Genomic DNA, 15923 nt, shown 5'->3' on the forward strand with positions numbered 1-15923 from the left:
AGAACAGACAAAGAGAGGACACACAGAGGGTTACTATAGAGGCAGTAACACTGCTGAATAACCGACAAAGAGAGGACACACAGATGGTTACTATAGAGGCAGTAACTATGCTGAAGAACCGACAAAGAGAGGACATACAGAGGGTTACTATAAAGTAACACTGCTGAAGAACCGACAAAGAGAGGACATACAGAGGGTTACTATAGAGGCAGTAACACTGCTGAAGAACCGACAAAGAGAGGACATACAGAGGGTTACTATAGAGGCAGTAACACTGCTGAAGAACTGACAAAGAGAGGACACACAGAGGGTTACTATAGAGGCAGTAACACTGCTGAAGAACTGACAAAGAGAGGACACACAGAGGGTTACTATAGAGGCAGTAACACTGCTGAAGAACCGACAAAGAGAGGACATACAGAGGGTTACTATAGAGGCAGTAACACTGCTGAAGAACCGACAAAGAGAGGACACACAGAGGGTTACTATAGAGGCAGTAACACTGCTGAAGAACTGACAAAGAGAGGACATACAGAGGGTACTATAGAGGCAGTAACACTGCTGAAGAACCGACAAAGAGAGGACATACAGATGGTTACTATATAGGCAGTAACACTGCTGAAGAACAGACAAAGAGAGGACACAGAGGGTTACTATAGAGGCAGTAACACTGCTGAAGAACCGACAAAGAGAGGACATACAGAGGGTTACTATAGAGGCAGTAACACTGCTGAAGAACCAACAAAGAGAGGACACACAGCGGGGTACTGTAGAGGCAGTAACTCTGCTGAAGAACCGACAAAGAGAGGACATATAGAGGGTTACTATAGAGGCAGTAACACTGCTGAAGAACCGACAAAGAGAGGACACACAGAGGGTTACTATAGAGGCAGTAACACTGCTGAAGAACCGACAAAGAGAGGACATACAGAGGGTTACTATAGAGGCAGTAACACTGCTGAAGAACTGACAAAGAGAGGACACACAGAGGGTTACTAACTTCCAATCTGGCTTCAGAACATCCCACTCCACTGACACATGCCTTCTCTATTTAAACGACCACATCAAACAAGAGGTGGACGCGGGCAAATACTGCGGCATGGTCATGCTGGACCTACAAAAGGCCTTCGACACTGTCAATCACACCATTCTGATTGACAAGCTAAAAGCAATTGGTTTTGATAGTATATCAGTGAGCTGGATGCAATCCTACCTGGAGGGGAGAGAGCAGATGGTGGAGGTAAACGGTACCCTATCCCCCCCCCCTCACAGTAAACTGTGGTGTTCCACAAGGAAGCATACTAGATCCGCTACTGTTCCTAATTTATGCAAATGACATGTCGTCAGCTTGTGACTGCAACTTGTTCCTGTTTGCGGACGACTCAGCCCTGCTGGTCTCTGACAAGAACAAGTTACAGGTTGAAAAAACCCTCAGCTCAGAACTAGGCAAAATCTGCATATGGCTCGCTGATAACAAACTATCATTACACATGGGCAAAACAGAGTCCATTCTCTTCGGTTCAAATAACAAACTCAGCAAGACCGACGGCTTCTCAGTTACAGTGGGTGACAATATTGTCACAAAGAAAGAAGATATTACCTACCTGGGTTCCATCCTAGAGGCAAATCTTTCCTGTGACAACATGGCATCCAATGTAATAAAAAAAGTCAACCAACGAACTCGATTCTTGTACCGGATCTCCTCACTGGTAAACAAGAATACCCTGAAGACTCTAGCAGGAGCACTCATTCAAGGGTACTACGACTATGCTTGCACCTCATGGTACCAAAGCACCTCAAAGGCGCTAAAAACAAAATTACAAACATCTCAAAACAAACTGGTCAGACTACTGCTTGACCTTACTCCTAGAACCCACCTCACCCCTGCCCACTTTGACAACCTAGGATGGCTTAGAGTAGACGACAGAGTACAGCAACTTGCAATGGGCCTGGTCTACAAGATACACTACACGACCAAGGTACCCATGTACATGACAAAATACTTCCCAAAGGTCAGTGAATACCACGATCACAACACCAGAGGGAGCTCCACAAATCATGTTAAACCCAGATTCGGCTCAAACAAGGGACTAAACACGTTTCGCAATTATGCCACATCAATGTGGAACGCCCTACCCAAAGCTGTAAAGGAATGTGAATCACTACCCACTTTCAAAAACACTCTCAAAAAACACCTAAGGGAGACTGCAACTCGAAACTGGCCCCTGTAAATGTCCAAACACAACCCCCTCCAATGTACAGTAAATTACCAAGTATGGTCTTGTCAATAATCCAATGTACAGTGTTGTTTGTACAGTTGTACAGTGTCCCCCACCCACCCCTCCTACCCAACCCCCCCCCCCACTCCTACCCAACCCCCCCCCCCACTCCTACCCAACCCCCCCCCCCACCCACCCAACCACCTCCAATGTACAGTCCCACCCCACCCCCACCTACCCAATCCAATGTACAGTTCCTACGCCTAATGTATATACTCTTTTCTTTCTGGACTCTTTTTGTATCACAAACATTACTGTAATTGCAAATCTGGTATGTCATAAATGTATAGATGTAGCAGTACTGTCTATCTGTATGTCATGTATGTCATATATGTTACGATGAATTGAAAATGGGGGACCCTGATGTAAACAAGACGAAAGTCTTTCTCTGGTCTGCATCCCCTTAACAATTGTATGTATTGAGCTGTACTGTACTGTACCCATTCTGCAATCTGTTAATAAAGTTTTCATTCATTCATTCATTCATTCATTCACACTATAAAGTAACACTGCTGAAGAACCGTCAAAGAGAGGACACACAGAGGGTTACTATAGAGGCAGTAACACTGCTGAAGAACCGACAAAGAGAGGACACCAGAGGGTTACTATAGAGGCAGTAACACTGCTGAAGAACCGACAAAGAGAGGACACACAGAGGGTTACTATAGAGGCAGTAACACTGCTGAAGAACCGACAAAGAGAGGACACACAGAGGGTTACTATAGAGGCAGTAACTATGCTGAAGAACCGACAAAGAGAGGACATACAGAGGGTTACTATAGAGGCAGTAACACTGCTGAAGAACAGACAAAGAGAGGACACACAGAGGGTTACTATAGAGGCAGTAACACTGCTGAAGAACCGACAAAGAGAGGACATACAGAGGGTTACTATAAAGTAACACTGCTGAAGAACCGACAAAGAGAGGACATACAGAGGGTTACTATAGAGGCAGTAACACTGCTGAAGAACCGACAAAGAGAGGACATACAGAGGGTTACTATAGAGGCAGTAACACTGCTGAAGAACTGACAAAGAGAAGACACACAGAGGGTTACTATAGAGGCAGTAACACTGCTGAATAACCGACAAAGAGAGGACATACAGAGGGTTACTATAGAGGCAGTAACACTGCTGAAGAACTGACAAAGAGAGGACACACAGAGGGTTACTATAGAGGCAGTAACACTGCTGAAGAACCGACAAAGAGAGGACATACAGAGGGTTACTATAGAGGCAGTAACACTGCTGAAGAACCAACAAAGAGAGGACACACAGAGGGTTACTATAGAGGCAGTAACACTGCTGAAGAACTGACAAAGAGAGGACATACAGAGGGTTACTATAGAGGCAGTAACACTGCTGAAGAACCGACAAAGAGAGGACACACAGAGGGTTACTATAGAGGCAGTAACACTGCTGAAGAACCGACAAAGAGAGGACATACAGAGGGTTACTATAAAGTAACACTGCTGAAGAACCGACAAAGAGAGGACATACAGAGGGTTACTATAGAGGCAGTAACACTGCTGAAGAACCGACAAAGAGAGGACATACAGAGGGTTACTATAGAGGCAGTAACACTGCTGAAGAACTGACAAAGAGAGGACACACAGAGGGTTACTATAGAGGCAGTAACACTGCTGAATAACCAACAAAGAGAGGACATACAGAGGGTTACTATAGAGGCAGTAACACTGCTGAAGAACTGACAAAGAGAGGACACACAGAGGGTTACTATAGAGGCAGTAACACTGCTGAAGAACCGACAAAGAGAGGACATACAGAGGGTTACTATAGAGGCAGTAACACTGCTGAAGAACCAACAAAGAGAGGACACACAGAGGGTTACTATAGAGGCAGTAACACTGCTGAAGAACTGACAAAGAGAGGACATACAGAGGGTTACTATAGAGGCAGTAACACTGCTGAAGAACCGACAAAGAGAGGACATACAGAGGGTTACTATAAAGTAACACTGCTGAAGAACCGACAAAGAGAGGACATACAGAGGGTTACTATATAGGCAGTAACACTGCTGAAGAACCGACAAAGAGAGGACACACAGAGGGTTACTATAGAGGCAGTAACACTGCTGAAGAACCGACAAAGAGAGGACACACAGAGGGTTACTATAGAGGCAGTAACACTGCTGAAGAACCGACAAAGAGAGGACATACAGAGGGTTACTATAGAGGCAGTAACACTGCTGAAGAACCAACAAAGAGATGACACACAGAGGGCTACTATAGAGGCAGTAACACTGCTGAAGAACCAACAAAGAGAGGACATACAGAGGGTTACTATAAAGTAACACTGCTGAAGAACCGACAAAGAGAGGACATACAGAGGGTTACTATATAGGCAGTAACACTGCTGAAGAACCGACAAAGAGAGGACACACAGAGGGTTACTATAGAGGCAGTAACACTGCTGAAGAACCGACAAAGAGAGGACACACAGAGGGTTACTATAGAGGCAGTAACACTGCTGAAGAACCGACAAAGAGAGGACATACAGAGGGTTACTATAGAGGCAGTAACACTGCTGAAGAACCAACAAAGAGATGACACACAGAGGGCTACTATAGAGGCAGTAACACTGCTGAAGAACCAACAAAGAGAGGACATACAGAGGGTTACTATAGAGGCAGTAACACTGCTGAAGAACCGACAAAGAGAGGACACACAGAGGGTTACTATAGAGGCAGTAACACTGCTGAAGAACTGACAAAGAGAGGACATACAGAGGGTTACTATAGAGGCAGTAACACTGCTGAAGAACCGACAAAGAGAGGACACACAGAGGGTTACTATAGAGGCAGTAACACTGCTGAATAACCGACAAAGAGAGGACATACAGAGGGTTACTATAGAGGCAGTAACACTGCTGAAGAACCGACAAAGAGAGGACATACAGAGGGTTACTATAAAGTAACACTGCTGAAGAACCGACAAAGAGAGGACATACAGAGGGTTACTATAGAGGCAGTAACACTGCTGAAGAACCGACAAAGAGAGGACATACAGAGGGTTACTATAGAGGCAGTAACACTGCTGAAGAACTGACAAAGAGAGGACACACAGAGGGTTACTATAGAGGCAGTAACACTGCTGAATAACCGACAAAGAGAGGACATACAGAGGGTTACTATAGAGGCAGTAACACTGCTGAAGAACTGACAAAGAGAGGACACACAGAGGGTTACTATAGAGGCAGTAACACTGCTGAAGAACCGACAAAGAGAGGACATACAGAGGGTTACTATAGAGGCAGTAACACTGCTGAAGAACCGACAAAGAGAGGACATACAGAGGGTTACTATAGAGGCAGTAACACTGCTGAAGAACTGACAAAGAGAAGACATACAGAGGGTATTATAGAGGCAGTAACACTGCTGAAGAACCGACAAAGAGAGGACATACAGATGGTTACTATATAGGCAGTAACACTGCTGAAGAACAGACAAAGAGAGGACACACAGAGGGTTACTATAGAGGCAGTAACACTGCTGAAGAACCGACAAAGAGAGGACATACAGAGGGTTACTATAGAGGCAGTAACACTGCTGAAGAACCAACAAAGAGAGGACACACAGCGGGGTACTGTAGAGGCAGTAACTCTGCTGAAGAACCGACAAAGAGAGGACATATATAGGGTTACTATAGAGGCAGTAACACTGCTGAAGAACCGACAAAGAGAGGACACACAGAGGGTTACTATAGAGGCAGTAACACTGCTGAAGAACCGACAAAGAGAGGACATACAGAGGGTTACTATAGAGGCAGTAACACTGCTGAAGAACTGACAAAGAGAGGACACACAGAGGGTTACTAACTTCCAATCTGGCTTCAGAACATCCCACTCCACTGACACATGCCTTCTCTATTTAAACGACCACACCAAACAAGAGGTGGACGCGGGCAAATACTGCGGCATGGTCATGCTGGACCTACAAAAGGCCTTCGACACTGTCAATCACACCATTCTGATTGACAAGCTAAAAGCAATTGGTTTTGATAGTCTATCAGTGAGCTGGATGCAATCCTACCTGGAGGGGAGAGAGCAGATGGTGGAGGTAAACGGTACCCTATCCCCCCCCCCCTCACAGTAAACTGTGGTGTTCCACAAGGAAGCATACTAGGTCCGCTACTGTTCCTAATTTATGCAAATGACATGTCGTCAGCTTGTGACTGCAACTTGTTCCTGTTTGCGGACGACTCAGCCCTGCTGGTCTCTGACAAGAACAAGTTACAGGTTGAAAAAACCCTCAGCTCAGAACTAGGCAAAATCTGCATATGGCTCGCTGATAACAAACTATCATTACACATGGGCAAAACAGAGTCCATTCTCTTCGGTTCAAATAACAAACTCAGCAAGACCGACGGCTTCTCAGTTACAGTGGGTGACAATATTGTCACAAAGAAAGAAGATATTACCTACCTGGGTTCCATCCTAGAGGCAAATCTTTCCTGTGACAACATGGCATCCAATGTAATAAAAAAAGTCAACCAACGAACTCGATTCTTGTACCGGATCTCCTCACTGGTAAACAAGAATACCCTGAAGACTCTAGCAGGAGCACTCATTCAAGGGTACTACGACTATGCTTGCACCTCATGGTACCAAAGCACCTCAAAGGCGCTAAAAACAAAATTACAAACATCTCAAAACAAACTGGTCAGACTACTGCTTGACCTTACTCCTAGAACCCACCTCACCCCTGCCCACTTTGACAACCTAGGATGGCTTAGAGTAGACGACAGAGTACAGCAACTTGCAATGGGCCTGGTCTACAAGATACACTACACGACCAAGGTACCCATGTACATGACAAAATACTTCCCAAAGGTCAGTGAATACCACGATCACAACACCAGAGGGAGCTCCACAAATCATGTTAAACCCAGATTCGGCTCAAACAAGGGACTAAACACGTTTCGCAATTATGCCACATCAATGTGGAACGCCCTACCCAAAGCTGTAAAGGAATGTGAATCACTACCCACTTTCAAAAACACTCTCAAAAAACACCTAAGGGAGACTGCAACTCGAAACTGGCCCCTGTAAATGTCCAAACACAACCCCCTCCAATGTACAGTAAATTACCAAGTATGGTCTTGTCAATAATCCAATGTACAGTGTTGTTTGTACAGTTGTACAGTGTCCCCCACCCACCCCTCCTACCCAACCCCCCCCCCCCCCCCACTCCTACCCAACCCCCCCCCCCCCCCACTCCTACCCAACCCCCCCCCCCACCCACCCAACCACCTCCAATGTACAGTCCCACCCCACCCCCACCTACCCAATCCAATGTACAGTTCCTACGCCTAATGTATATACTCTTTTCTTTCTGGACTCTTTTTGTATCACAAACATTACTGTAATTGCAAATCTGGTATGTCATAAATGTATAAATGTAGCAGTACTGTCTATCTGTATGTCATGTATGTCATATATGTTACGATGAATTGAAAATGGGGGGCCCTGATGTAAACAAGACGAAAGTCTTTCTCTGGTCTGCATCCCCATAACAATTGTATGTATTGAGCTGTACTGTACTGTACCCATTCTGCAATCTGTTAATAAAGTTTTCATTCATTCATTCATTCATTCATTCACACTATAAAGTAACACTGCTGAAGAACCGTCAAAGAGAGGACACACAGAGGGTTACTATAGAGGCAGTAACACTGCTGAAGAACCGACAAAGAGAGGACACACAGAGGGTTACTATAGAGGCAGTAACACTGCTGAAGAACTGACAAAGAGAGGACACACAGAGGGTTACTATAGAGGCAGTAACACTGCTGAAGAACCGACAAAGAGAGGACATACAGAGGGTTACTATAGAGGCAGTAACACTGCTGAAGAACCGACAAAGAGAGGACATACAGAGGGTTACTATAGAGGCAGTAACACTGCTGAAGAACTGACAAAGAGAGGACACAGAGGGTTACTATAGAGGCAGGAACACTGCTGAAGAACTGACAAAGAGAGGACACACAGAGGGTTACTATAGAGGCAGTAACACTGCTGAAGAACCGACAAAGAGAGGACACACAGAGGGTTACTATAAAGTAACACTGCTGAAGAACCAACAAAGAGAGGACATACATAGGGTTACTATAGAGGCAGTAACACTGCTGAAGAACCGACAAAGAGAGGACATATAGAGGGTTACTATAGAGGCAGTAACACTGCTGAAGAACCGACAAAGAGAGGACACACAGAGGGTTACTATAGAGGCAGTAACACTGCTGAAGAACCGACAAAGAGAGGACACACAGAGGGTTACTATAGAGGCAGTAACACTGCTGAAGAACCGACAAAGAGAGGACATATAGAGGGTTACTATAGAGGCAGTAACACTGCTGAAGAACCGACAAAGAGAGGACACACAGAGGGTTACTATAGAGGCAGTAACACTGCTGAAGAACCGACAAAGAGAGGACACACAGAGGGTTACTATAGAGGCAGTAACACTGCTGAAGAACCGACAAAGAGAGGACATACAGAGGGTTACTATAGAGGCAGTAACACTGCTGAAGAACCGACAAAGAGAGGACACACAGAGGGTTACTATAGAGGCAGTAACACTGCTGAAGAACCGACATAGAGAGGACATACAGAGGGTTACTATAGAGGCAGTAACACTGCTGAAGAACTGACAAAGAGAGGACACACAGAGGGTTACTATAGAGGCAGTAACACTGCTGAAGAACTGACAAAGAGAGGGCACACAGGGTTACTATAGAGGCAGTAACACTGCTGAATAACCGACAAAGAGAGGACACACAGAGGGTTATAATAGAGGCAGTAACACTGCTGAAGAACTGACAAAGAGAGGACATACATAGGGTTACTATAGAGGCAGTAACACTGCTGAAAAACTGACAAAGAGAGGACACACAGAGGGTTACTATAGAGGCAGTAACACTGCTGAAGAACTGACAAAGAGAGGACACACAGAGGGTTACTATAGAGGCAGTAACACTGCTGAAGAACAGACAAAGAGAGGACAAACAGAGGGTTACTATAGAGGCAGTAACACTGCTGAAGAACCAACAAAGAGAGGACATACAGAGGGTTACTATAGAGGCAGTAACACTGCTGAAGAACCGACAAAGAGAGGACACACAGAGGGTTACTATAGAGGCAGTAACACTGCTGAAGAACCGACAAAGAGAGGACACACAGAGGGTTACTATAGAGGCAGTAACACTGCTGAAGAACCGACAAAGAGAGGACATACAGAGGGTTACTATAGAGGCAGTAACACTGCTGAAGAACTGACAAAGAGAGGACACACAGAGGGTTACTATAGAGGCAGTAACACTGCTGAAGAACTGACAAAGAGAGGACACACAGGGTTACTATAGAGGCAGTAACACTGCTGAATAACCGACAAAGAGAGGACACACAGAGGGTTACTATAAAGTAACACTGCTGAAGAACCAACAAAGAGAGGACATACAGAGAGTTACTATAGAGGCAGTAACACTGCTGAATAACCGACAAAGAGAGGACATACAGAGGGTTACTATAGAGGCAGTAACACTGCTGAAGAACTGACAAAGAGAGGACACACAGAGGGTTACTATAGAGGCAGTAACACTGCTGAAGAACCGACAAAGAGAGGACATACAGAGGGTTACTATAGAGGCAGTAACACTGCTGAAGAACCAACAAAGAGAGGACACACAGAGGGTTACTATAGAGGCAGTAACACTGCTGAAGAACTGACAAAGAGAGGACATACAGAGGGTTACTATAGAGGCAGTAACACTGCTGAAGAACCGACAAAGAGAGGACACACAGAGGGTTACTATAGAGGCAGTAACACTGCTGAAGAACCGACAAAGAGAGGACATACAGAGGGTTACTATAAAGTAACACTGCTGAAGAACCGACAAAGAGAGGACATACAGAGGGTTACTATAGAGGCAGTAACACTGCTGAAGAACCGACAAAGAGAGGACATACAGAGGGTTACTATAGAGGCAGTAACACTGCTGAAGAACTGACAAAGAGAGGACACACAGAGGGTTACTATAGAGGCAGTAACACTGCTGAATAACCAACAAAGAGAGGACATACAGAGGGTTACTATAGAGGCAGTAACACTGCTGAAGAACTGACAAAGAGAGGACACACAGAGGGTTACTATAGAGGCAGTAACACTGCTGAAGAACCGACAAAGAGAGGACATACAGAGGGTTACTATAGAGGCAGTAACACTGCTGAAGAACCAACAAAGAGAGGACACACAGAGGGTTACTATAGAGGCAGTAACACTGCTGAAGAACTGACAAAGAGAGGACATACAGAGGGTTACTATAGAGGCAGTAACACTGCTGAAGAACCGACAAAGAGAGGACATACAGAGGGTTACTATAAAGTAACACTGCTGAAGAACCGACAAAGAGAGGACATACAGAGGGTTACTATATAGGCAGTAACACTGCTGAAGAACCGACAAAGAGAGGACACACAGAGGGTTACTATAGAGGCAGTAACACTGCTGAAGAACCGACAAAGAGAGGACACACAGAGGGTTACTATAGAGGCAGTAACACTGCTGAAGAACCGACAAAGAGAGGACATACAGAGGGTTACTATAGAGGCAGTAACACTGCTGAAGAACCAACAAAGAGATGACACACAGAGGGCTACTATAGAGGCAGTAACACTGCTGAAGAACCAACAAAGAGAGGACATACAGAGGGTTACTATAAAGTAACACTGCTGAAGAACCGACAAAGAGAGGACATACAGAGGGTTACTATATAGGCAGTAACACTGCTGAAGAACCGACAAAGAGAGGACACACAGAGGGTTACTATAGAGGCAGTAACACTGCTGAAGAACCGACAAAGAGAGGACACACAGAGGGTTACTATAGAGGCAGTAACACTGCTGAAGAACCGACAAAGAGAGGACATACAGAGGGTTACTATAGAGGCAGTAACACTGCTGAAGAACCAACAAAGAGATGACACACAGAGGGCTACTATAGAGGCAGTAACACTGCTGAAGAACCAACAAAGAGAGGACATACAGAGGGTTACTATAGAGGCAGTAACACTGCTGAAGAACCGACAAAGAGAGGACACACAGAGGGTTACTATAGAGGCAGTAACACTGCTGAAGAACTGACAAAGAGAGGACATACAGAGGGTTACTATAGAGGCAGTAACACTGCTGAAGAACCGACAAAGAGAGGACACACAGAGGGTTACTATAGAGGCAGTAACACTGCTGAATAACCGACAAAGAGAGGACATACAGAGGGTTACTATAGAGGCAGTAACACTGCTGAAGAACCGACAAAGAGAGGACATACAGAGGGTTACTATAAAGTAACACTGCTGAAGAACCGACAAAGAGAGGACATACAGAGGGTTACTATAGAGGCAGTAACACTGCTGAAGAACCGACAAAGAGAGGACATACAGAGGGTTACTATAGAGGCAGTAACACTGCTGAAGAACTGACAAAGAGAGGACACACAGAGGGTTACTATAGAGGCAGTAACACTGCTGAATAACCGACAAAGAGAGGACATACAGAGGGTTACTATAGAGGCAGTAACACTGCTGAAGAACTGACAAAGAGAGGACACACAGAGGGTTACTATAGAGGCAGTAACACTGCTGAAGAACCGACAAAGAGAGGACATACAGAGGGTTACTATAGAGGCAGTAACACTGCTGAAGAACCGACAAAGAGAGGACATACAGAGGGTTACTATAGAGGCAGTAACACTGCTGAAGAACTGACAAAGAGAAGACATACAGAGGGTATTATAGAGGCAGTAACACTGCTGAAGAACCGACAAAGAGAGGACATACAGATGGTTACTATATAGGCAGTAACACTGCTGAAGAACAGACAAAGAGAGGACACACAGAGGGTTACTATAGAGGCAGTAACACTGCTGAAGAACCGACAAAGAGAGGACATACAGAGGGTTACTATAGAGGCAGTAACACTGCTGAAGAACCAACAAAGAGAGGACACACAGCGGGGTACTGTAGAGGCAGTAACTCTGCTGAAGAACCGACAAAGAGAGGACATATATAGGGTTACTATAGAGGCAGTAACACTGCTGAAGAACCGACAAAGAGAGGACACACAGAGGGTTACTATAGAGGCAGTAACACTGCTGAAGAACCGACAAAGAGAGGACATACAGAGGGTTACTATAGAGGCAGTAACACTGCTGAAGAACTGACAAAGAGAGGACACACAGAGGGTTACTAACTTCCAATCTGGCTTCAGAACATCCCACTCCACTGACACATGCCTTCTCTATTTAAACGACCACACCAAACAAGAGGTGGACGCGGGCAAATACTGCGGCATGGTCATGCTGGACCTACAAAAGGCCTTCGACACTGTCAATCACACCATTCTGATTGACAAGCTAAAAGCAATTGGTTTTGATAGTCTATCAGTGAGCTGGATGCAATCCTACCTGGAGGGGAGAGAGCAGATGGTGGAGGTAAACGGTACCCTATCCCCCCCCCCCTCACAGTAAACTGTGGTGTTCCACAAGGAAGCATACTAGGTCCGCTACTGTTCCTAATTTATGCAAATGACATGTCGTCAGCTTGTGACTGCAACTTGTTCCTGTTTGCGGACGACTCAGCCCTGCTGGTCTCTGACAAGAACAAGTTACAGGTTGAAAAAACCCTCAGCTCAGAACTAGGCAAAATCTGCATATGGCTCGCTGATAACAAACTATCATTACACATGGGCAAAACAGAGTCCATTCTCTTCGGTTCAAATAACAAACTCAGCAAGACCGACGGCTTCTCAGTTACAGTGGGTGACAATATTGTCACAAAGAAAGAAGATATTACCTACCTGGGTTCCATCCTAGAGGCAAATCTTTCCTGTGACAACATGGCATCCAATGTAATAAAAAAAGTCAACCAACGAACTCGATTCTTGTACCGGATCTCCTCACTGGTAAACAAGAATACCCTGAAGACTCTAGCAGGAGCACTCATTCAAGGGTACTACGACTATGCTTGCACCTCATGGTACCAAAGCACCTCAAAGGCGCTAAAAACAAAATTACAAACATCTCAAAACAAACTGGTCAGACTACTGCTTGACCTTACTCCTAGAACCCACCTCACCCCTGCCCACTTTGACAACCTAGGATGGCTTAGAGTAGACGACAGAGTACAGCAACTTGCAATGGGCCTGGTCTACAAGATACACTACACGACCAAGGTACCCATGTACATGACAAAATACTTCCCAAAGGTCAGTGAATACCACGATCACAACACCAGAGGGAGCTCCACAAATCATGTTAAACCCAGATTCGGCTCAAACAAGGGACTAAACACGTTTCGCAATTATGCCACATCAATGTGGAACGCCCTACCCAAAGCTGTAAAGGAATGTGAATCACTACCCACTTTCAAAAACACTCTCAAAAAACACCTAAGGGAGACTGCAACTCGAAACTGGCCCCTGTAAATGTCCAAACACAACCCCCTCCAATGTACAGTAAATTACCAAGTATGGTCTTGTCAATAATCCAATGTACAGTGTTGTTTGTACAGTTGTACAGTGTCCCCCACCCACCCCTCCTACCCAACCCCCCCCCCCCCCCCCACTCCTACCCAACCCCCCCCCCCCCCCACTCCTACCCAACCCCCCCCCCCACCCACCCAACCACCTCCAATGTACAGTCCCACCCCACCCCCACCTACCCAATCCAATGTACAGTTCCTACGCCTAATGTATATACTCTTTTCTTTCTGGACTCTTTTTGTATCACAAACATTACTGTAATTGCAAATCTGGTATGTCATAAATGTATAAATGTAGCAGTACTGTCTATCTGTATGTCATGTATGTCATATATGTTACGATGAATTGAAAATGGGGGGCCCTGATGTAAACAAGACGAAAGTCTTTCTCTGGTCTGCATCCCCATAACAATTGTATGTATTGAGCTGTACTGTACTGTACCCATTCTGCAATCTGTTAATAAAGTTTTCATTCATTCATTCATTCATTCATTCACACTATAAAGTAACACTGCTGAAGAACCGTCAAAGAGAGGACACACAGAGGGTTACTATAGAGGCAGTAACACTGCTGAAGAACCGACAAAGAGAGGACACACAGAGGGTTACTATAGAGGCAGTAACACTGCTGAAGAACTGACAAAGAGAGGACACACAGAGGGTTACTATAGAGGCAGTAACACTGCTGAAGAACCGACAAAGAGAGGACATACAGAGGGTTACTATAGAGGCAGTAACACTGCTGAAGAACCGACAAAGAGAGGACATACAGAGGGTTACTATAGAGGCAGTAACACTGCTGAAGAACTGACAAAGAGAGGACACAGAGGGTTACTATAGAGGCAGGAACACTGCTGAAGAACTGACAAAGAGAGGACACACAGAGGGTTACTATAGAGGCAGTAACACTGCTGAAGAACCGACAAAGAGAGGACACACAGAGGGTTACTATAAAGTAACACTGCTGAAGAACCAACAAAGAGAGGACATACATAGGGTTACTATAGAGGCAGTAACACTGCTGAAGAACCGACAAAGAGAGGACATATAGAGGGTTACTATAGAGGCAGTAACACTGCTGAAGAACCGACAAAGAGAGGACACACAGAGGGTTACTATAGAGGCAGTAACACTGCTGAAGAACCGACAAAGAGAGGACACACAGAGGGTTACTATAGAGGCAGTAACACTGCTGAAGAACCGACAAAGAGAGGACATATAGAGGGTTACTATAGAGGCAGTAACACTGCTGAAGAACCGACAAAGAGAGGACACACAGAGGGTTACTATAGAGGCAGTAACACTGCTGAAGAACCGACAAAGAGAGGACACACAGAGGGTTACTATAGAGGCAGTAACACTGCTGAAGAACCGACAAAGAGAGGACATACAGAGGGTTACTATAGAGGCAGTAACACTGCTGAAGAACCGACAAAGAGAGGACACACAGAGGGTTACTATAGAGGCAGTAACACTGCTGAAGAACCGACATAGAGAGGACATACAGAGGGTTACTATAGAGGCAGTAACACTGCTGAAGAACTGACAAAGAGAGGACACACAGAGGGTTACTATAGAGGCAGTAACACTGCTGAAGAACTGACAAAGAGAGGGCACACAGGGTTACTATAGAGGCAGTAACACTGCTGAATAACCGACAAAGAGAGGACACACAGAGGGTTATAATAGAGGCAGTAACACTGCTGAAGAACTGACAAAGAGAGGACATACATAGGGTTACTATAGAGGCAGTAACACTGCTGAAAAACTGACAAAGAGAGGACACACAGAGGGTTACTATAGAGGCAGTAACACTGCTGAAGAACTGACAAAGAGAGGACACACAGAGGGTTACTATAGAGGCAGTAACACTGCTGAAGAACAGACAAAGAGAGGACAAACAGAGGGTTACTATAGAGGCAGTAACACTGCTGAAGAACCAACAAAGAGAGGACATACAGAGGGTTACTATAGAGGCAGTAACACTGCTGAAGAACCGACAAAGAGAGGACACACAGAGGGTTACTATAGAGGCAGTAACACTGCTGAAGAACCGACAAAGAGAGGACACACAGAGGGTTACTATAGA

The sequence above is a fragment of the Notolepis coatsorum genome, assembly GCF_963971535.1.
Source record: "Notolepis coatsorum genome assembly, chromosome: 20".
Classification (NCBI taxonomy): Eukaryota; Metazoa; Chordata; class Actinopteri; order Aulopiformes; family Paralepididae; genus Notolepis; species Notolepis coatsorum.